This window comes from Sphaeramia orbicularis, chromosome 8 (genome assembly GCF_902148855.1).
Source record: "Sphaeramia orbicularis chromosome 8, fSphaOr1.1, whole genome shotgun sequence".
NCBI lineage: Eukaryota > Metazoa > Chordata > Actinopteri > Kurtiformes > Apogonidae > Sphaeramia > Sphaeramia orbicularis.
In genome coordinates this window covers 23,310,919-23,336,284 of record NC_043964.1, presented here as the reverse complement: position 1 = coordinate 23,336,284, position 25,366 = coordinate 23,310,919, and the positions used below count along the sequence as shown (strand labels likewise).

Sequence of the window (25,366 nt, the reverse complement as noted above, 5' to 3'; positions counted from 1 at the left end):
CAGGGAGGGTTTTTTTTGTTATGCAGAGCAAACAGGCAGAAAATGCACATATTACAGACTTTTTAACCTACTGTACTGAAGAAGGAGGCTGTTTCAGTAATGGGATTGTCAGGATCTTAACTCGAATATTAAAAATATGAAAATAGATGGTAATTTCAAGGTAAGGATGACAAAAAACTCATAATTTACTTATATGTTTGATCACATTACTTTGCTTTTTAGCTTTTTTTTTTTCTTTTAATTGTAAAATGCTTTTGATATTTTTAGCATCTGGAAAAATATTTGTTTATAAAAGCATTTATTTATCTGTTTAAGAACCCTGTGCATCATTTAAGCAAATCTCTCCATAATCTAAGCCTCAAGAGCATCTATACAACCATGTTAACGCTTCAAAAGCCAAAAAAGAAAAGAAAGAAAAGCATTGCACGCCTTCAAAGCCTTCAAATACGTTCATTATTAATTAATCTGGAGTGTTTACCACCAAGTCATTACAAAGTCTGCACGTGTTTCTACTAATATGAACAGATCCAGCAGGATTTAACCAAACCCTGAGGAGTAGCCTCGCACCGCCCATCAAACAGCATGCTGCTACAGAAAGGAGCAAAACAAAAGATTTGTAAAGCATGGATTTTCACAAGGTTTAATAATTTTAGTATTTGACACTACTGAGGAAACATACGGGCTGCAATTTTGCGACTTATGTTAACGCGCCGGTTGCAGCTGCTTCCAAAAACCAAAAAAAAAAAAAAAGGGAAGTTGATCTCTTGTTGCTCACAACCAACATGTTACAAAAAAAAAAAAAAAAAAAAAAAAAAAAAAAAAAAACACAAGTGGAAATTTGAGGTAAATTAACCGCGGAGATGCATCCATTGTCTGTGCGTTCTGGTGCCAAACGGTGCGTTCTGACCTCCACGTCCACTCTGACCAGGGTTTGGGTCCGAATTTATCCACATTAGGAACAAAGACATGAAAGCTACCATCATAATAGTAATGAAAAGGTGGATTCTTACCGCTATGCGAGTCTGTGAAGATGCTTTAAGATGTAAGATGTTCAGGTTTTGGGGAGGGGGAAGGTCGTTTTGGACTTGGTGAGGTCCAAACTTGAATCCCCGGCGTTGATGATGTGTTCCACTTCTCTGGAGGAACCAACAGGGTGTCACACTGATGCGTTTTTATTTGACCTCATAGCAGGACTGGTATTTTGGAAGCATTCTTTTGTCCATGTCAGCCGCGCTATATGTCTTCGGTGGAGGACGTCGATTGAACTATGTGGTCTGCTGCGTAAAACCGGTGCCAAAATTCCTGCGGGCCCATTCCGTTACAGCGACGCTAGACAATAGTCTGGTCATTTTGGCACGGACTGAACCTTCTGCGCTGCCAGGAACACTTGCATCAGCTGATTAACACCAAATCTTCAGGGCTATTCTGTTCATATCCCTGTAAGTGGCTCAAAAAATGTAGTAATACGTATTATTAGACGCTCACATGTGCCATCTGGCTCCGGTATTGTCTTCCAGGTCCCTCATCTTCTCCTCGCAGTAGGAGTGGACAGTGGAGTTGCCGATCCTGTTGATCCACCTCCATCCAGCTGCGTCTTTTGTCTGGTATTTATCTTGTCCAGGTTTCCGTCCGTGTGCCACGTAGGTACGGTCACACATCGGCTGAATGAATGGGGATCTCGTTGAGTGACAGCTGGATTTCCTGACTGAAAGCTTTGGCGACCCCGCGTCTACGCAGAGGAGCGGTGGAAGCGGGATGTTGCGCGTACGCGGCTTTGACAGTGCGCGCACCCGAGAGGTCACACATCTCGGGTTCATAAACATCTGCCGAGGAGCAATTAAACTAATGTTAACCTAAAGTGTCACTTTGTGCCCCTGGTTTGCATTTTACTGACACACACACACACCCAAAAAAAAAAAAAAAAAAAAAAAAATCACTGCTGGGTTTTAACAGCATTTTGATTTACGCGTGTTCTCCAGGTCATTCAGCTGATTTAGGAGGGGTTTTAGCTGTTATTTTAGACAAAATTCAATACAAGTATCATTTTAGCATTTTTATATTTGAGATATTGTACATACTCATACAACAGCCTGCATTCACTTCTAATCTATCTATCTAGCTATCTAGCTATCTATCTAGCTAAACTGTAAAAAAAAAAAAAAAAAAAAAAAAAAAAAAAAAAAAAAAAATCCTGTTGTTTTTATGGAAAAAAAACTGGCAGCTGTGGTTACCAGAACAATACTGTAAAAAACACATCCAACTGTAAACATGTTTACGGAGTAACATGTAGATTTAACATTTTAAACATGGAGGTTTAACAGTTTAAACATGTAGATTTAACAGATTAAACATGTAGATTTAACATTTTAAACATGTAGATTTAACAGTTTAAACATGTAGATTTAACAGTTTAAACATGTAGATTTAACAGATTAAACATGTAGATTAAACATTTTAAACATGTAGATTTAACATTTTAAACATGTAGATTTAACAGATTAAACATGTAGATTTAACAGTTTAAACATGTAGATTTAACAGTTTCAACATGTAGATTTAACATTTTAAACATGTAGATTTAACAGATTAAACATGTAGATTAAACATTTTAAACATGTAGATTAAACATTTACACATGTAGATTTAACAGATTAAACATGTAGATTTAACATTTTAAACATGTAGATTAAACATTTTAAACATGTAGATTTAACAGATTAAACATGTAGATTAAACATTTTAAACATGTAGATTAAACATTTAAACATGTAGATTTAACAGATTAAACATGTAGATTTAACATTTTAAACATGTAGATTAAACATTTTAAACATGTAGATTTAACATTTTAAACATGTAGATTAAACATTTTAAACATGTAGATTAAACATTTACACATGTAGATTTAACATTTTAAACATGTAGATTAAACATTTTAAACATGTAGATTTAACATTTTAAACATGTAGATTTAACAGTTTAAACATGTAGATTTAACATTTTAAACATGTAGATTTAACAGTTTAAACATGTAGATTTAACAGTTTAAACATGTAGATTTAACATTTTAAACATGTAGATTTAACATTTTAAACATGTAGATCTAACAGTTTAAACATGTAGATTAAACATTTTAAACATGTAGATTAAACATTTTAAACATGTAGATTAAACATTTTAAACATGTAGATTTAACATTTTAAACATGTAGATTTAACAGTTTAAACATGTAGATTTAACAGTTTCAACATGTAGATTAAACATTTTAAACATGTAGATTAAACATTTACACATGTAGATTTAACAGTTTAAACATGTAGATTAAACATTTTAAACATGTAGATTTAACATTTTAAACATGTAGATTTAACAGTTTAAACATGTAGATTTAACATTTTAAACATGTAGATTTAACATTTAAAACATATAGATTAAACATTTTAAACATGTAGATTAAACATTTTAAACATGTAGATTAAACATTTTAAACATGCAGATTTAACTGGTAAATGGTCTGCACTTATTTAGCACATTTTCTCCACTTTCATGGTGTCCAAAGCACTTTCCAAATCCACCAGGTCCAACTGGGAACAATGTAGAGTTCAGTGTCTTCCGTGGACACTTTGACACATGGACAGTCAGAACCAGGATTGGAACCACCAACTCTTTGATTACTGGACGAGCCGCTCTACCAGCTCTACGAACCCATTAATTTACAAGTTTAAAATGTTACATTGTAAATGTTTACTTTTTTTTAAATAACTTTTTTATTAAAAAAAAAAAAGAAGAAGCAAATACGCCATTATTTCAACATTATGGTCTTGCAATTTAAACGGCACCACATTGTTTTTCAATTTACAGTTTTATTTTCTAAAAACAATAGAAATACATCATTTCTACATTTAAATCTGGTTTTGTTCACATACTCTTCCAGTAAAAACTATAGCTATGTTTGATTTAATCATTAACACAAAAATCTTTTCAAATAAACAACTTTGCATTGTATTGTCACTTACCATTTTTTTATGTTGCAATTTTACAACTTTTTGGTGTTAATTCTACAGTCATTTTTTACAGTGTATCTATCTATCTATCTATCTATCTAGGTTCTACAAGGTGTATTTCTAGTTTTAGCTTGTTATATTGCATAATAAATGGTGTATCAGTGATTTTATCGGAATAATTACAATAAATGCATCCATATATGAATTTTACATTTGAGATATTTTACAAATTTATATACACTGTTGCCCATAAAGTTGGAATCAAATATCTTTACATCTTCTTGTGAAATGATTAATGACAATGTGATTCATTCTTGATAAATGAAGTGTAACTGGGACTCAGTATGTAATCATTGTATGTGGTCAAAGGTGATACTGATGTGTAGAAATAGGTATAAAAAGAGTCTAAAAACAACATTATTACAATTTTATGGGCAACAGTGTATTAGCAATATTTATGTATATACATTTCTATCTGTCCTCATTAAGATCCAAGTCTTCTTTAATAATCGCCATCATTTTACATAACACATAAAAACTCAAATATCCACCAGTGACCAACATCATTTACTGATATAAAAAGGTAAATCACTACCACTAATCATATCAATCCATGTACATAATTGGTGTAAAATGCAGTTTGTCATCTTTTCATAGTCATCAGATCTGACCCATTTAGACGTTCAGAGGCTCCATAGTTCCCACGGAAACACCGTCATCTTCTACAGCATTGATTCACTAGTAAAACCCATAAAATCTGATCAATGACCGTGGATGGACACACTGGATTTATGTTCAGTTAATGATAGATTCTGTTGAAAAAGTCACTTTTTCTTCAGTTTTCTCTGTTTTTGGTATAATAACACTCAAATGTAATCTTAGAACGATGATTAAAGTACCTGATCAGTAAATTACATGTCAGAAAATACCTGATTTTCACTGAAAAAATGCAAAATGGAGAGGATAATATTATAATAAATGGAGATAAATCACTTACGAAAGGTTAAAAGTAGAGAAAAATCATTTGGGAGCTGTCACAAAAGTAGCACTGGGTCTTTATAGGTTAAACAAGACGTACTTAACAAATTAATGTTAGTGTCACATGCCCTCAAAATGTCTACTTCTGATATTTAACAGATGACTCATTGAAACATGCCTTAAAAACAGGACGCGTCAGTGTTTGTTGCTTTAAATATAAGTGATATCACACCCTTTTCCTGTCAGTGCCATGGATACCATCATGTAGATCCCATCACAGGATGGTTCTGGTGGTCCTGGAGGACTCACAGAAATTTTTTTTTTTCTTTTTTTTTTAGTTTAGTTTATTTTTTGAATATGCAACAAAACAAAAATGATCGTACTTAGTCTTTAGAAATGAAACAGATTGTAAGAAATCATGGGAAAAAAAACTTATACATACGCAAGAAAACAAAAGATGACTTCATTTGCACATTCGAAAAGGAGTGGAAGAGGATACAATTTTTATAGTTGCAGTTATATTATTTTCAGAGATGTATTTTATGACTGATTCATATGTTATATTTTATTGTGTAATTTTACCATTTTTTAAAGCATTGTATTAATACTAGTATTAATTTTCAGGGTTACATGCAATTATTTTTTCAATTGAGTTAAAATGCCTTTCTGTTTCGTTTTAAATGCAAAATATGGCTTTAAAGCTGAACATTACTGTATTTTCACAGGTTCTGCAGAACCATACCAGCTGGTTACCTTATAACAGGGGTGTCAAACTCATTTTAGTTCAGGGGCCACATTCAGTCTGATTTAATCTCCAGTGGGCTGGACCAGTAAAATAATAACAGTGAAAAAAGTAAAATTATATTATGACCAGGTTTACATCTACAAAGTTTTCTTAAAAATCTGAATAACATGAACAACTTGAATTGTCTTAAGAAAAACAAGTGCAATTTTAACAATATTATGCCTCAGTTTATCAGTTTATCATTTACACATGTACATTACAATTATAAAAAACATTTAGTAACAGGCAGAATATTGGTAAAATTGCATTTACTTTTCTTAAGACATTTCCATTTGTTCTTATTTGTTCAGGTTATTCACATTTTTTGTAAACATATAGTTTGGTAATGTAAACATTTTCATGCAATTTTACTTTTTTACACCAAAAAACAAAGAGAAAATTTGGGGTTGTCATTATTTATAGGTTATTATGATAATATTTTATTGGTTTGACCCACTTGAAATCTAATTGGACTGTATGTGTCTGTATGTGAAACCTGAATTAAAATGATTTTGACACCACTGACTGTTAATATCTAGTGTAATTTTTGCAATTTGTCACAAATTCATCCCGCGGGCCAGATTGGACCCTTTGGCGGGCCGGATTTGGTCCCCAGGCCACATGTTTGACACCTGTGCCTTATAGTTTATATCTATAAAGAAAAACAAACTGTCTGTGTGTGGTGTTCCAAAGTGGTAATGATGCCTTTTCTCATTTTTTATGTCCGTTTGTTTGTCTCTGGTTCGTTTTGGTTTGTGGTCACCTCTAAAGACATCACATTGGGATGTTTGATGTTATTGTGGAGCCCACAGACCTACAATGAAGCTCAAGTTTGATGAGTTCAGTCTGTTGGGTGGAAAACCAAGTGACACGATTTAACGACCCCTGACAGAAATGACAGATTTCAGCCCCGGCCCGCAAACCATATTCCGAGGAAATTACTCAGGAAACACAGGATACGTACAATGGATGATTGGCTGTGATTCCATACAGTCACAAATGCCTCGGTCTCTGCAATCCATGGAATTGATTCTAATTATTACAAGGTGCTTTGTGATTTGTTAACAGCACTGTGGGTCCGCTGTGTGAGGGCCTCAGTCTGATTTTGTGGAAGACCCCCCAAGCAAGGCAACACATATGGCTCATTTGGCAAATTGAAACAGCCAGTTGCTTTGAGTTTCCAGTTTGTTCAAAGGGTGCATTGCTCACCAGTTCCTCTTCTGGTTCTGCGGTTCTTGCATGTGCGTCCTCCGTCGGACTGTGAGCTAAACTCTGAGATGAGCCGACCTCTGGAGCCTCTGATCTCTCTGATCAAAGGGTGATTCAGTATTGTGGGTGCTTCAGGTGCCTTAGGGTGCAGGAGTCACGCAGTCATGTGCTGGGTGGTTGGGGGTTTTTTTGGTCTGTTTTCAGCTGCGACCTTGCTGGACCTCAAATTGTCACTGTCTGACCAGGCAGTGACGGCTGTTTTTCTGCAGGACAGGCCACGTTTGATGATTGAGAAGGGAAGAGTCAAAAAGTTTAGTCTTTGCTTGAGTCGACAAACCAAGAGCATGTCCTCTCTTATAATATTAATGAAGAATAATAGAGTTCATATGTACAACACTTATCAAAATAGTGTTACAAAGGGATTCTCTTTTATAATGATTGTATGTAATCTGTATTTCCTCTTAATTCTATTTTTTAATATTTTCATCTTTTAATGTTTGGGCACTTAACAATAAAAACACAGTAGAAAGTGATGCTGTTACTATGGAAACAGCCCTGGCATAAGGTATGAAAGCAGAATAAGAAAGATAAACAAAGTCAATGACTGAATTAAAGACATTGTGAAAAACTATGATGAAGTTAATGCATTTAACCCTTTCATGCATAGTGGTCACTACAGTGGACAGCTGTTGTTTTAGTTCCATATCAGCCAACATAGTGGACTCTTATGCATCATCCCAAACACTGTAATTCATACAATTACTGTAACTTTGCAGCTCTTGATTAACCTGATATGCAGTAACATGTTTGTTACTAGACTGTAATTAACAGTTTTCTGAAACAAAAAGGGTTTTTTTTTTTGCATATCCTCCTGAGACCAAGCAATGCATTTTGTCCTCTATAGGGGACAAAAGTTTGACAGTTAAACTTAAATACTGTCCATTGCAAAGGACATTCCATTAAAAAAAAATCAAAAAATAAATAAAAATGATTTTTAAAATGTATGTTTATGTGTGTGTTTAAAGAAACTTATATTATGCAGATTCCAATCAGGACAATTTTTTAGTGTAAAAAGCTAAAACTGTCAATTTCCTGGGTCTCAGGAGGATATTATCTTCAAGAAATGAGTAATAACTAATATTAGAGTGTGATAAAATGTGAGGAAACATTAGCAATATTGCAAATAGCAGCATTAAAATGTTTTTATTTAATAGTTTTCACACAGTATATAACTTTCTGATAATGTGTTTTAAATACATGTTTCTTTGCTTCAAAAATTAAACACATGGTGTCCAGCTGAGTGGACATTTTTGTAACTCCACGAAAAATAGATTCATAAAAAAAAATTCAGTTGCATTGTTTTTTTCATGCCTAAAGAGGAATAAAAACACTCAAGAAAAAATATTGACTAAGGTTCTCATAATTCTTGCATGAAAGGGTTAATCCATATATTTGAATGAATGAATGAACATAACATCTCTTATACTGCTACTGCTATTACTATTACTACTACTAATAATAATAATACTGTTACTACTACTACTACTACTACTACTACTACTACTACTACTACTAATACTAGAGTGCCTTTGTACAACACTTATCAAACCAGTGATTCTCTTTTATTATGATTACATACACTCTGTATTTCATCTCAACTATATTATCTTAATATTCTGATCTCTCATTGTTTCTTTTCACTTTGCCTTGCACTGATTTACACCAAAAACACATGAGTAAGTTCCACAGTTACTATGGAAACAGCCAGTCGTAGGGCATGAAAGAAGAATAAAAAAAAATAAAACAATCAATAACTGGGTGAAAGCCATTGTAAAATTCTATAGTGAAGTTAAATCATTCAATCCATGTATTTGAATGAATGAATGAACTTTATTGTCATTGCACAATGTACAATGAAATTCAAAGGAGTGATATTTTGATATTTTTAAAATGAAATAATGCGTTTTAAAACATTTCCCTGTGGTCTACATAAACTGTAAACAGGGCCGTTTCAATATATCTGGGGGCCCTAGGCAAGAAAGTAAAGTGAGGCCCCTAATATGTGAAGATGTGGTGGTCACCGAAGAAGAAAAATAAAATCCAGATTTTTTCTGGTGCATTTAATGAGTAATGAATTACTCTGTATTACGCTACACAGAGTATCCACTATAGTGTAGAAAAGGACAAAGTGTCTTCAATTAGGCATTGTTGATGGGAATAACATAATTTGGTTATATTAATGTTTATTATTATTCTACTACTATCAGTACTACTAGGCCTAGTACTACTGATGACGAAAGGATAAACAAATAAAATTATTATTACTATCATTATTATTATTATTATTATTATTATTATTATTATTATCATTATTATTATTATTATTATTATTATCATTATTAGGCCTATTTATTATATAATCATATGCAATTAGTACTGATTGTGATAGATTTAATAATGATAAGATTTTAGACTGTGATGTAACACATTCCATGTAGCCTGATAAATACCTTCAGCTTGTGAGGAGGTGGCATTGTCACTATCAATTGGCGCTGACAGAAATTTAAGCAAAGCACCCAAAAAAGCAAAAAAAAAAAAAAAAAAAAAAAAAAAAAAAAGAAAGAAAGGCATTTGGTGAGTAGGCTTACTTTTGTCCTTATTCTAGAAGTATATGATTATAGTGCGGAGGATTGGATAGTAACTTTGCAGGAGAAGAACTTCACTTCCCATAATGCACCATAATGTAACGTCAGACCTCATCGGCAAAACTTCCTGAGCACATGGTGCAAAGTGTTGTGATGTGTTGATGGGCAAGTGTGGGAAATTTAGATAATTACAGAGTTTAAAATGTAGGATTGTGATTACACGGTGCACAGACATGGTTCACAGACACTGCCATGCATTTTTTTGATGTTGTATTTGAATATTCTGAATATTTGACGATTTTAAAAAGTGTTGTAATTTCCTAATTATTCTAATTGTTCCTGAACGCCTCATGTATAGTTTACGTGTGCCTCCTTGAACGTGAACAGAACTCAGTTCCGCAGTGAGACCACAGAGCTGATATGAGGGACTCGAACAAATGTTGGCTTGAAAATACAAACTTTTGCTGCAGTCCTACTCTAGTCCTCTTCTGTGCCTAAACCAGCTGACACACAAGGAACAGACGCACTGATGAGACGGACAAACGCAATGGAAAAGGGACATTTTTCTCCGAATGAGATGAAGAGATCACCAACGGAAATTGCGAGCTAACTGAAAATGTCCATGGAACTGGATGGATTATTTGGCCAAACTGGATGGGATTCATAGGACCAGACGATTTTGTTTGGAATAAAGTTGTGTGGGTGACGGCAGCAGGAGCAGACAACCGTCCAGAGTATGTGAAAACACTTCAGTAGGCTTAGCTTTGGCTTTTCATGACTAAATACTGTTAATGCTGTCGTACTTCGGTCCTCCACATCCAAATTATTTAGCTCCGAAGAAGTTTTGGAACGCTGTACAACAGTAGAAAAGGGCGATGGAGAAGTTGTGTTTATTTTCTCCTTAAATTCTTCCAACAGAACACAGTTGTGTTGTGTGTATATGATTAGTTGTTGAACTGAATCCTCTCCCTCTCATGCTAACATCTATCTGTGTGTTTGGTCACTGATGTGAGGGCTTTTGTTCGCACACTTTCAAACATATCACACAGTTGTAGCCTATTTGGAGAAAACAATGGTTTACTTAATACTCTGTCGTTGGCATTTGTCCTCTTCTTCTTTCTTTTTTGGTCTTTTTGCAAACCCTGAAGGATTGGAGCGCTTCATCACTGGTGTTCTTTTAAAATGGCCGCCGCCGTGCTCAGTGTGGACAGACCGTTTGTTCCACTGACAGCAAGTGGGGGGTGTGATGGGGGGTGCGCGAGGGCGGAGGTCACTTCTACATGACCCTCATAGTGTTTGTCATTGCACAGGGGGAATCCCTCATGTTTGGGGGCCCAGTCACAAAACAGTACAGGAGAGGGTTAGCGCTGCCTCACTGTGGTGGTTTGTTTACAATGGATGGTTTTTAATAAGTTGTACAGATAAATGACCATGCGGCCATTGGGGGCCCTCTTCAGGCAGCTGCCTACCTTGTCTACGTCATCCCGGCGGCTCTGACTGTAAATACTATGCTTGGGTCTGAATCAGTGGTAGCTGCTCATCTTTCAGACAGGGGAAGCTCATTGTCGGCTTACATTTTTAAAAAAAATTGTCAAGTTATTTAAACATACATTCGGCCTTCCGTTCGTTTTTAAGAAAATGGTCAGTGACCTTATTGTACCAAGTAGGCGTCTTTTCCAGGGACTGGACCAGTGTCCTCTGAATGTCCAGCAGAGCTGGGCTGCTCAGATTGCCTTGGCCCATTGTGTTGCAAGTGTAAGACTTCAGCCTTTTTAAACATTAGGTGCTCCTTTCACTCCGACCTAGCCAACAGTATGATTGATTTAACGATCTGCAAAACGATATTAAACTCAAACAAGAAATGATTAAATTATGTAACTGAAACAAGAAAACGCTGAAATTATGTTAAATTGAAACAAGGAAGTACAATGAGCATATTTTATTTGCAGTGCAAGAAATGAACAAGTAATTTCGTAGTGGTTTCTCTTCTTGATTTCACAGCAGAATGCGTGATGGTATTAAACTGAACTCTGTCAAATGAAGGAGTAGATCTCAAAATAGCTGTCAATCAAACGGGATTCACCCTTTTGACTGATCCTCCAATCAGCACGTGGGATACTGGCATCCAGCCCAGCCGAGGTCCACCCACAGCTCCATTCACCCCCAGAGACGCCCGGTGTCCGGGGACGGGACAACATTGTGGCATTTATCCAATTACCGTCCAGTTTTGAGGCAATGAAAAAGACTGTTCCACTCAGTCCCATTGAAGCCCATAGACGCCCGGCGTCTACGGGCAAATGCACTGAGCAGAGATCGAATGAGAAAATAGCGCAATGGGAATGGATGAGAAGTGAACATCGAGTCTGTTGATTTGTGATAAAGCTGATTCTGAACGAACTCATCTTTGAGATGAACGTGTTCTAACACATTTGTAGTCAATGAAATGTCAACACAACCGAGCATATTTAACCATTTAATTTTCATAATTTTAGGGGAAGCCAGGCTTCCCTTGCAGTCTATGAGAAATCGCCACCGGTCTGAATTCTTCATTAATTCAACTCCACAGGTCCATCTTCAACCCTTTTTTTGAGGAATGACACTGGAAAGGTCGTTTTGAGCGCTGACCCTTTAAATGCACATGACCCCACCCCTCCAGGTTATTGACTGTTCCGTTCAGTCACTTGTGTTCATTAATACAACCAACAACTGAACATTTTAGGTAATCGGCTTGAAGTTTGGACATATTTTCAGTTTTTACTACAACCACTGCTGCTGACAAACAAGTATGTCGTACTTGGAGAAATGCTCATCAGAAGTCTTGACCTTATATGTGCAAATATTTTGATGTAACTAGCTATAAAATGTAAAAAAAAAAAAAAATTAAGCAGGAATTGAAACAGATTGTAGAAATCCACTCGATTTTTGCCAAAATTAATATAAAGATAGCTTTGCAGCACCTGGAGGGTTCAAATTCAAACTTTTTGAACTCTTAGCATTCACAAATACACAAATAAATGTACCCAAGACTAATAAAAGTGGGTTTAGCAAAATATGACCCCTTTAAGTGTAATTCCAGTGGTATAAGATAAAACAGATAAGTGCAACAACATATTGGCATAAAAACCAATAAATAAGAGGGATGAAGTATCAGGGAAATTCTTGGTGAACTATGATTCACCAAGTGGAGTGCAAAGCTGCTGCATATGTGCACATATTTAAAAGTTTAATATTTATGTACTGGCATTAATGTACAAAATACCTGCACTCTGAGCTATGTACATATTTGCATGTATACAGTTTATGTTTCTATATTTAGAGTGTGAATGTTGATGTGGTCTGTAGAATCATCTAATGAAAACTGTTGAATCTCCTTCTCCATTTTACATACATTTAGTTTGTTTTACCTTTCTGGATTCTGAATGGTTATTATTTAATCGGCTATAAACTCACCTTGGAGTCAGGACTCGGGGAGTAATTGTAAGAGTGAAGAGTATATGTGTGCTGCTTTGTTGCATTATGAAGTTGGACGGTAAAGTTTATTTTTTGCTTTCACTTTTTTTACTCGATTCCAAGAAAACCCCATGTGCATTGAATGTCTGTGTGTCTTGAATCTTGAATCTCTGAGGTTGATCCATCTCCTTTCTGTTGATTGTTTTTATTAAAAGCAACTCACCACCACTGAACCCCCACATTACCCCATAAATAAAACACCAGTGATAATGCATGAAACTAAAGTCAATAAAACTCAAATACAGCAATTCATGACCTGTAAGTGCAGTGTCATAAGGCAACATATTAAAAAAGAGGCTTTCATCAAATAATACATCTTCAGGAAGTTAAGATTTCATTAGTTTGAACTACAGTAGTGTACAATAACATACACTATACGACTATATCTACTTGTATGTGTCTTGTATATATTGATTTTGCACAGCTGCTACCTGGGCTAGATCTCAGAATCAGAATATCTTTATTGTCATTGTACCAAATATAACGAAACTGAGGTAGAGCTCTCCGGTTCACTGCAAAGGATTAAAAGACAAACAACAAATACCAGTAAAAAGGTACAGTAGAATTAGGCCATTTACACAAACATTAGAATTGAAATAGTGCAAATAACATGAGAAATAGTGCAATTGTGATGAGAAGACAGACAGACAGACAGACAGATAGATAGATACACTGTAAAAAAAAAAAAAAAAATAGATAGATAGATAGATAGATACATAGAAAGATACACTGTAAAAAAAAATAAAAAATTCCGGCAGCAGGGGTGACGAAAAAATACTGTTAAATAACAGAAGATAACATCTCATAAAAATACGGTAATTTTCCATAATTAAAATACAGTTTTTTGCCTTAACTTTACATGAGGCTTGCATTTTTTTTTTTTTTTTTACTTTTTAATGTTTAATAAAGAATATTTACATGTATTAAAACAATCAAATTACCTATAAATATATATAGAAATAATTTTCAGTGAGACTAAGTTGTACAATCCACTGATAAAAACTGTATTTGGACAGTTTATCAGTGCTTATACATGTTATACATTCACAAAAATACATTTATTCAACATTTTTGTTGTGAAACCTCCCGTAATTACACAAGATATTTGTCAATTAACAAACAAGTCTTGTTAAACTTACAGAACAAATACTTCTTTTACAGTTAATTGTCTGTAATTTTATCTTGTTTTATTTATTTTTTTTTTTTTACAGTATTAAACTTTAGATTAACAGTTTAATCTCATAAATAGAAAATATACATTTGTGAAATTATGATACTTTTGCAAATGTATTATAACTGTATTTTTCTGTGAAAACAGAAAAAAATTTCTTTTAAAAAACTGACATTTTTTGGTTATTCAAAGTCACAGTTTTTTCATGTTATTTTACATTTGACATGTAAAATCACAGTCTATTTTTGTAATTTCATTGGTATTTTCCTGTGTCTTAAAAATACAGGAAAAATCTGTTAAATAAACAGTGAAAATTGTGTTAACTTACAGTTTTTTTTAGTGTAGATAGATAGGTAGATGGGTAGAATGATTGAAAATATGTCCAAATTTCTTGCTGATTACCTAAAATGTTCAATTGTTGGTTGTATTAACGAACACAAGTGGTTGAACGGGACAGTCAGCAACCTGGAGGTGGTGGGGTCATTTGCATTTAAAGGGCCAGCACTCAAAACGACCTTTCTGGTGTCATTACTCAGAAATAGGGTTGAAGATGGACCTGTGGAATTGAATTAATAAAGAATTTAGACCCAAGCATAGCATTTACAGTTTATGTAGACCACAGGGAAATGTTTTAAAATGCATAATTCCATTTAAGAAAGCAAAATATCACTCCTTTAATCCAATGAGAATCTATAAGAGAATTGATAGTAGAAGGAATCGGCATGGCTAAGTTCTTATCAATTCCAAACTTCCGATAAACATTTCTCAGAGTACGACATAATTATTTGTCAGCAGCAGCGGTTGTAGTAAAAACTGAAAATATGTCCAAACTTTGAGCCGGTTACCTAAAATGTTCAGTTGTTGGTTGAACAGGACAGAGCAGCACAGTCAACAACCTGAAGGAGGTGGGGCATGAAGTGGCTCATTTGCATTTAAAGGGCCAGTGCTCAAAACAACCTTTCTGGTGTCATTACTCAGAAATAGGGTTGAAGATGAACCTGTGGAGTTCAGCCCCAAGCATAGCATTTACAGTTTATGTAGACCACAGGGAAATATTTTAAAATGCATAATTCCATTTAAGAAAGCAAAATATCACTCCTTTAATCCAATGAGAATTGATAAGAGAATTGATAGTGAAAGGAATCGGCATGGCTAAGTTCTTATTATTCCTATCCCTCCTTTGAATGTGAGGTGGAGGCAGTCAGAAGACGACCTTTAGACCCTGCAGAGGCTTGTTAGATTCATGACACTGTCGAAATGCTAACTCACCCTTCCCAATCTCTACAGATGCACAGTTGTAGAACTGGTCACGTCTTTGCTACGAGCACATTGTCAATCTAAAATCGCCTTCCTTCCTGGAATCTCCGAGCCTCTATCGGCCTACATTGGGCCGGGTGTTCTGGAGGAAAAGGGCTCTGTGTGATGTTACAGGAACAGACAAGTGTGATTGAGTCACCGACACATGACAGAGCTGCAGAGGTGTGTAGGTGCAGAGAGAGGAGACAATATGAAGGCGAGGTCAGAGCAGAGGACAGATTTGTTGCAGGAAAAAGGTGACTGATGAGAGCAGATGGAGCCGGAGAGGAACAAGGTGAAAAAGGAGGGTGCCCCCAGTTGACCATAAACCCAGGCACAGTCTTGCTCCGGTCTATATTTAGCGCTGGGACCACAGATTGTAACAAATGCTGCAGGGCCTTGTGTTCAGACCGGCAAGAACTGCTGCCATCCGTCTCAAAGCCCGGGGTCAGGCACGATCCCTGCATACGCCAGCACAAGAGGATGATGGGACGGAGTGCACGTTTACTTAACACATGTGCAGAGTTGATCACATTCTGTCAGAGGAGCGGGCACCGAAAAACATACGAGAAGATTCAGCCTCAGTATTTGGAACGCCTGCTTTTGTATATAAATAAAAAACAGGTCTATAAGTATTTGGGCAGTTCAGTAATGTGGCCTTTGTACGTCACGTGTGCTTTTATTGTGTGTTTTTTATTATATAGGCTAGCTATTTATTTTTCTGGCTATGTCACTTTTATTCTTAATATTCTTATTCTTCATACTTAACTCTTAAGTTTTTTTTCTCCATCCTTTTTTGCACTATCCTTCTATCCTTATTTGCTCGATTTTACATGAGTTTGTTCATAGTGTCATTTATGTGTATGTATGCGAGCAACAGAGTTCACAGAATTTCCTTTGGGTATTTCATCTGGAAAAAAAAAAACAGATTTTGGTCCAACTTTTTTTTTTTCTTAAAAATCCGTCTAAATATTCCCAAAGGCATCAAAAAGTCACATGTGAGGTATTTTAGACTGTTTGAATCCATTGTTGAAGGGTGTCATTTTCGACCACCGGTATGGAAAATCGTAAGGAGGGGGGGGTATGTCGTCTGAAAAAAAAAAACGAGATTTTGGACCGACTTTTTTTTTTTTATTAAAACTTCTTCTAAACAATCCAAAAGGCATCAGTTAGTCACATGTGAGGTATTTCAGACCGTTTGAAACCATTTTTCAACGGGGTCATTTTCGAACACTGGGACGAAAAATCATAAGGTATGTATGTCATCTGGAAAAAAAAAAAACGAGATTTTGGTCCAACTTTTTTTTTTTTTCGCTTAAAAATACTTCTAAACAATCCCAAAGGAATCAAATTAGTCACATGTGAGGTATTTCAGACTTTTTGAAACCATTTTTTGACGATGTCATTTTCGACCACCGGTACGAAAAATCGTAATGGGTGGTATGTGGTCCGGAGAAGAAACGAGATTTTGGTCCAACTTTTTTTTTCGCTTAAAAATACTTCTAAACAATCCCAAATGCATCAATTAGTCACATGAGAGATAATTCAGACATTTTGAAGAGGGTCATTTTCCACCACCGGTACGAAAAATCGTTAGGGCGCGGTGTGAAAAAAAAAATGAGATTTTGGACCAAAAATGTTTTTCTTAAAAATACTTCTAAAATATCCCAATGGTATCAATTAGTCACATGCGAGGTATTTCAGACATTTTGAAACCACTTTGAAGAGGGTCACTTTCCACCGCCGGTACGAAAAATAGTAAGGGAAAAAAAGGGTATGAAAAAAAATGAGATTTTGGACCAAAAATTTTTTTACTTAAAAATAATTCTAAACAATCCCAAAGTTTTCATTTAGTCACATTTGAGGTATTTCAGACTATTTGGAGCTATTTTGAAGAGGGTGATTTTAGACCAGCTGTATAAAAAATTGTAAGGGCGCGGTTTGAAAAAAACTGAGATTTTGGACCAACTTTTTTTTTTGCTTAAAAATACTTCTAAAATATCCCAAAGGTATCAATTCATCACATGTGAGGTATTTCAGACTGTTTGAAACCATTTTTCAACGGGGTCATTTTCGACTGCCAGTACGAAAAATCGTAATGAGTGGTATGTGGTTCGGGAAAAAAAAACGAGATTTTGGTCCTACTTTTTTTTTTTTGCTTAAAAATACTTCTAAACAATCCCAAAAGCATCAATTAGTCACATGTGAGGTATTTCAGACTGTTTGAAACCATTTTTCAGCGGGGTCATTTTTTACCACCGGTATGACCAATCGTAAGGGGGGGTATGTGTTCCCGAGAAAAAAATGACATTTTGGTTCAACTTTTTTTTTTCGCTTAAACATACTTCTAAACAATCCCAAAGGCATCAATTAGTCACATGTAAGGTATTTCAGACATTTTGAAACCATTTTGAAGAGGGTGATTTTCGACCACCGGTACGAAAAATCGTAAGGGCACGTGGTATGAAAAACAATGAGATTTTGGACCAAAAATTTTTTTGCTTAAAAATACTTCTAAACAATCCCAAACTTATCAGTTAGTCACATGTGAGGTATTTCAGACTATTTGAAACCATTTTGAAGAGGGTGATTTTCGACCACCGGTGCGAAAAATCGTAAGGGTAAAAAAAAAAAAAAAGAGATTTTGGTCCAACTTTTTTTTTGCTTAAAATACTTCCAAACAATCCCAAAGGCATCAATTAGTCACATTTGAGGTGTTTCAGACTGTTTGAAACCATTTTTAAACCGGGTCATTTTCCACCACCGGCATGAAAAATTGTAAGGGGGGGGTATGTGGTTCGGAACAAAAAAAGGAGATTTTGGTCCAACTTCTTTTTTTCGCTCAAAAATTCTTCTAAACAATCCCACAGGCATCAATTAGTCACATGTGAGGTATTTCAGACTGTTTGAAACCATTTTTCAACAGGGTCATTTTCGACCACCGGTACGAGAAATCGTAAGGGGGTTGTATGTGGTTCGGAACAAAAAAAGGAGATTTTGGTCCAACTTCTTTTTTTCACTCAAAAATTCTTCTAAACAATCCCAAAGGCATCAATTAGTCACATGTGAGGTATTTCAGACTGTTTGAAACCATTTTTCAACAGGGTCATTTTCGACCACCAGTACGAAAAATCGTAAGGTATGTGGTCCCGAGAAGAAAACGAGATTTTGGTCCAAGTTTTTTTGTTTTCGCTTAAAAATACTTCTAAACAATCCCAAAGGCATCAATTAGTCACATGTGAGGTATTTCAGACTGTTTGAAACCATTTTTCAACAGGGTCATTTTTGACCACCAGTATGAGAAATCGTAAGGGGGTTGTATGTGGTCTGGGAAAAAAAAAAAACAACAATTTGGTCCAACTTTTTTTTTTGCTTAAAAATACTTCTAAACAATACCAAAAGCATCAATTAGTCACATGTGAGGTATTTCAGACTGTTTGAAACCATTTTTCAACGGGGTCAATTTTTACCACCGGTACGACAAATTGTAAGGGGGGGTATGTGGTCCGGAAAAAAAACGAGATTTTGGTCCAACTTTTTTTTCGCTTAAAAATACTTCTAAACAATACCAAATGCATCAATTGGTCACATGTGAGATAATTCAGACATTTTGAAACCATTTTGAAACCGGGTCATTTTCGACCACCGGTACGAAAAATCGTTAGGGCGCAATGTGAAAAAAAAAATGAGATTTTGGACCAAAAATTTTTTTGCTTACAAATACTTCTAAACAATCCCAAGGGCATCAATTAGTCACATGTGAGGTATTTCAGACTTTTTGAAACCTTTTTTCAGTGGGGTTATTTTCGACCACCGGTACGAGAAATCGTAAGGGGGGGTATGTGGTCCCTACAAAAAAATGACATTTTGGTCCAACTTTTTTTTTTTTCGCTTAAAAATACTTCTAAACAATCCCCAAGGCATCAGTTAGTCACACGTAAGGTATTTCAGACTGTTTGAAACCATTTTTCAGCAGGGTCATTTTCAACTACCGGTACGAGAAATCGTAAGGGGGGGGTATGTGGTTCGGAAAAAAAACGAGATTTTGGTCCAACTTTTTTTTCGCTTAAAAATACTTCTAAACAATCCCAAAGGCATCAATTAATCACATGTGAGGTATTTCAGACTGTTTGAAACCATTTTTGAAGATGGTCATTTTCGACCACCAGTATGGAAAATCGTAAGGGGGGGTATGTGGTCCGGAAAAAAAAAACGACAATTTGGTCCAACTTTTTTTTTTTGCTGAAAAATACTTCTAAACAATCCCAAAAGCATCAATTAGTCACATGTGAGGTGTTTCAGACTGTTTGAAACCATTTTTCAACGGGGTCAATTTTTACCACCGGTACAACAAATTGTAAGGGGTTTGTGGCTCAGAAAAAAAACAAAATTTTGGTCCAACTTTTTTTTTGCATAAAAATACTTCTAAACAATCCCAAAGGCATCAATTAGTCACAAGTGAGGTATTTCTGACTGTTTGAAGCCATTTTTTGACGATGTAATTTTCAACCACTGGTATGAAAAATCATAAGGGGGGGGCATGTGGTCCCGAGAAAAAAATGACAGTTTGGTTCAACTTTTTTTTTCGCTTAAAAATACTTCTAAACAATCCCAAAAACATCAATTAGTCACAAGTGAGGTTTTTCATTATTTAACAGAATTTTCACTGTTTATTTTACAGATTTTTCCTGTATGTTTAAAATACAGGAAAATATCAATGAAATAACAAAAATAGACTGATTTTACATGTCAAATGTAAAATAGCATGAAAAAACTAACTGTGAATAAACATAAAATTTCAGTTTTTTAAACAATTTTTTTTCCACAGAAAAATACAGTTATAATACATTTGCAAAAGTATCTCAATTTCACAAATATTTATTTTCTATTTATGAGATTAAACCGTTCATTGAAGGTTTAATACTGTAAACAAAAAAAATAAAATAAAATGAGATAAAATTACTGACAATTAACCGTAAAAGAAGTATTTGTTTTGTAAGTTTAACAAGACTTGTTTGTTAATTGACAAATATCTTGTGTAATTACAGGAGGTTTCACAACAAGAATGTTGAATAAATGTATTTTTGTGAATGTATAACATGTATAAGCACTGATTAACTGTCCAAATACAGTTTTTATCAGTGGATTGTACAACTTAGTCTCACTGAAAATTATTTCTATATATATTTATAGGTAATTTGATTGTTTTAATACATGTAAATATTCTTTATTAAACATTAAAAAGTAAAAAAAAAAAAAAAAAAGCAAAATCTCATTATATACACTACAATATATACGATAAACATTCTATAATCTGTCTGTCTGTCTGTCTGTCTGTCTGTCTGTCTCTCTCTCTCTCTCTCTATCTATCTATCTATCTATCTATCTATCTATCTATCTATCTATCTATCTATCTATCTATCTATCTATCTATCTATCTATCTATCTATCTATCTATCTATCTATCTATCTATCTATCTATCTATCACAGTGGACTGGAAATGAAGTAACCAACATGTGCCTGAAGTGTGGACTCTCAGCTTTAATTCAAGGGTTTTAGGAAAATATTACTGCTACAATTAATAAAGTTCCTCCATTTTCAGAGGCTCAAAATAACTTGTCAACTGTCTGACAAGCAGCTTCATGTCCAGATGTGTCAAATTCCCTGGTTCTAGTTTGCCAAATTTAGTTTAGGTTTTGTTTTTTTGCACATCACATCCAATAAGATTTTGGTTGGAAGCCAAAATGAAGCAACATGAATAAATCCAGATTTTTTTTTTTTTTTTTTTTTGCTTTTTCAGTGACATAACAGCCTCCTTCATTTGCACTGACTCTTCATTTTTCATTTTTATTGAAGCATATGGACTGAGTTTTGGCAAGATTGTGTATTTGTATGTATATTTGATCTTGTTATTTCCAGCTCAGCTACTACATTAAGCCTAAAATACACTGTGTACAAACAAGTGTTCCACTCATGCTGTTAAGTGCAAAAAATGAGCCATTGAAACCCATTCAAATCAATGGATCTGTTTTTTATACATTCGACATTGTTAAGAGCACATATTTTGTCCTTAGCAGCGTAAGTGTGAATATCTGACATTGCACAAAAAAATAATAATGCATAAAAATCAGTGTTGCTGCATTAATTCAACACAAAAAAACAGCGTTATGTGTAGTTTATTGAAAATAATCTGTATCTTCCATTTTTTTTCCATCTGAAAACACGGTGGCACCATGACAAAAACCTGGTATTTAAAGGGTTAAAATATTTAAATTCAATCAGTGTTTCATACCAATAATTAGGGCACATGTAGGTGAAAATATTAGCTTAATGAAAATAGAACATAATATTAATGTAGAATTCTTTTTTTATGATTTTATATTTACATATATATATATATATATATATATATATATATATATATATATATATATTTTTTTTTTTTTTTTTTTTTTTTTTTTTTAAATAAAATAAAAAGAGAAAAAAATTTATAATTCTTTGGGGGGGGTGCTTATTTAAAAACAAAGTGCTTTAGTAATGTTTGTCACTGCAAAAAAATAATAATGCATAAAAATGTTGCTACTAATCATTTCAGGCATTCCAGAGAAGAGTTAAAATATTAACATCTAATTAGTGTTTGATACCAATAATTAGGGCACATGTGAGTGAAAATATTAGCTTAATGAAAGTAGAATATAATATTAATGTATACTTTTTGGGGGGGGGTTTGCTTATTTAAAAACAAAAACCAAACTTTTATACTTAAGGGTGTGAGTGTGACTAATATTGGATCCAGCCTTGATGTGTTTTTTGTCTTTTACTCATTGTAATTATTAAAATTAGATCAAAAGAGGTGGCAATGCTAGTGAAGGAGGCCTTCAAAAACAAAAAAAAAATCTCGGTAATTTTGCCTGAATTTCTGAAATGAAACAAATATTTAAGCAAAATTTGTGCCACTGTCCAGATACTTATGGATGTGACTGTAAATCAATACCAAACCCAAAACTGTAAAAGCATTACAGAACATGCAAATACCTCACAGTATTATCTTCCACTGAATTGTAAATGTCCATCTTCAAAAATTAAGACGTTTTCCAAGACCAAAACCAATGCGTAGTAATCAGCAAAATACAGGAAATAAAGTATTTGATGCTCAAAATATCTCAACTAATAATCTAATTTCACCTCCACAATATTTAAAGTGAACCTTAAATTGATCTGCTGGTACCTATAAAGAATTCCCACTCATTCTTCAGCTAAAATAGTGATTTCTTGTTTACAGTTGCTTGATATCTTTATTTCTCCTTCCCTTGAGCGTCTGAAAAAGGGCACAGCGTCTCTCACTTCTATCTACCCACATCTGCTGAAATAAAAAATATATATATATATAAAAATAAAAAAATTCTTGTCTTGCTGGACAGAAGTGACATTCAGACCAAATGTCAAAGCGGCTCTAGACGTCCCCGCTCACCACCTCCAGGACTGTTGGGGGAAGTGTCAGCGCTGTGTGACTGAGCAGTTCAGACACAGGGGTTTTCTAAAGGTGTCACAGGAGTCTTAAAGTAACTCAGCAGCTCGCTCATTAAGTGGACTTAACCACTGCTCTGCAAAGCCATTATCGACTCAGTGATATATCTTCAGAGAATAAAACACTCACGGTCTGTTGGATGTTGGATGTAGAGGTGGCTGTTGACAGATGGGCTGATTACAACTTACAAAGAAACTCAATCATACATGCTCAAAAGACACAGATGTAACCCAGAAACACCCAAAACCATCTACTGATCTAAACTGTTCAATACCTGTTCATCCACTAATCCTATCAACACATGTAAATAACTGATGTAAAATGCAGTTTCTCGTGTTTTCATGCTCATCAGATATGACACATTTGGATGCTCAGAGGCTCCGTAGTTACTGTGGAAACATCATTTTCTGCAACATTGATTCACCCACGGAGTCTGATCAATGACAGTGGATGGAGATGCTTGGTTTATGTTCAGTTATTGATAGATTTGACTGAAAATGTCCCTTCTTCTGCAGTTTTCTCTGTTTCTAATATAACAAGTGGTGCCAGGCACAACAAACCCTGCCCCTCACATGTATTGTATCTTATTTTGGCATCGATCCAGCTGATGTCATCATGTCTATGCATGTGCTGATGTCAGCATGTCAGTTGCTTCTATATATGTGCCAAGTTTGACATAAATTGAAACAAAATGCATGTTTTTTTTAGACATTACAAATTTTGCCCATTGTAAATAAACGGGAGGAAAAAAAAAAGATTTTAACCATTTCATGCATGAATTATAAGAGCCTTAATCTTTTTTTTTTCCTGAGTAGTTTTTTTCCCCTAAGCATTAAAAAATAATGCAATTGAAAAAATGTTGATGAACCTATTTTTCATAAAGTTGCAAAAATGTCCACTCAGCTGGACACCATGCATTTATTTATTGAAGCATAGAAACATATTTACTGATATACTGTGTGAAAACTAGGAAATAAAAACATTTTTAATGCAGCTAATCTGATGCTGTCTCACATTTTAACATACATTAATACTAAGTCATTACTCACTTCATGGCGATAATATGAAAAAAAAAAAACTGTTAATTACAGTCTAATAACAATAACAAGGAAACAAAACATTACACTCAAACATGTTAGTGCAGATCTGGTTTATCTAGAACAGGAAAGTTACAGGAATGGTCTGAATGTCAGAGTTTGGGATGATGCATAAGTGTCCACTGTGTTGGCTGATATGGAACTAAAACAACAAAATCCATGAATATATAAGAGAACAACTAGAGAATAACTGTCCACTGTAGTGACCAGTATGCATGAAAGGGTTAAAAATTCATAAAAAAAAAAAAAAATTGAACTTTGACCTACTTTTCCCAAAATGTAACCACATCTATTCTGGGTCACTGGCAATCTATAAACCCAGTATGGTATGAATTCAACCAATAGTTTTGCTGCTACAGATGTGCAATTTTGCCCATTATAAGGGGAAAAATTTTTTTAAAATTCATAAAAAATTTAAATTTTGACCTACTTTTCCCAAAATGTAACCACATCTATTCTGGGTCACTGGTAATCTATAAACCCAGTTTGGTATGAATTCAACCAATAGTTTTGCTGCTAGTGTTAATTAAACAAACCAAACCAAACCAAAAACATCACATCAACATGGATGGTACAAGATGAGCCAGCTGTTCAGCAATACATTCAAATAACCAGGGACATTTATAAAATTAAAAAAAATCACCGTCACCGTTAATCTAACATTTAAAATATTCGTCAAACATTGGGAAAAATTATATGAAACAATACATGCCAAATGTTACGTTGGTGATATAAAATGAGATTATCTGATATAATGTCCTTTTTTACTTTGTATTTTTCTTCTGTATTACTATTGCTCATAATCTTTTTCTATTGAATGTTTTACAAAAACTAAATATGTCCAGGCTGTTCTCTCTCTGGATGTTTCAAGAAAAAAAAAAAAAAAAAAACTGAATGCGTTTTAATCCCTAAGAAAGTGGGCCAGAGGCAACCAGAAATATATTAGCCTCACTGTACCTTGTTTGATGGAGAATGTGTTTTTAAATAAGTGCACCGTGAGGAATATGTAATAATGTGACTGGAAGAGGTTGTGTCTTTTATGCTTATGCTAAAAAATAAAAAGTAAGGAAGTTGATAAATTCACATATCATTAGCCTCATAGCTTAAAAGTCATATTTTTGGCCAAATTGTGATATCTGCACA

The 25,366-nt window shown here is 34.4% G+C and overlaps 1 protein-coding gene across 2 annotated transcripts in view; it reads right to left on the bottom strand.

Annotated features, from left to right (window-relative positions):
• The window catches only part of gjc1 (gap junction protein gamma 1), an 81,398-nt gene extending 79,615 nt beyond the window's left edge, over positions 1-1,783 (bottom strand). For both annotated transcript variants that reach the window (XM_030141714.1, XM_030141712.1), the window contains exon 1: positions 1,011-1,783. The gene's annotated coding sequence lies outside the window, so the exon portion shown is untranslated. The remainder of the gene's footprint in view (positions 1-1,010) is intronic.
• Positions 1,784-25,366: the final 23,583 nt, after the last annotated feature.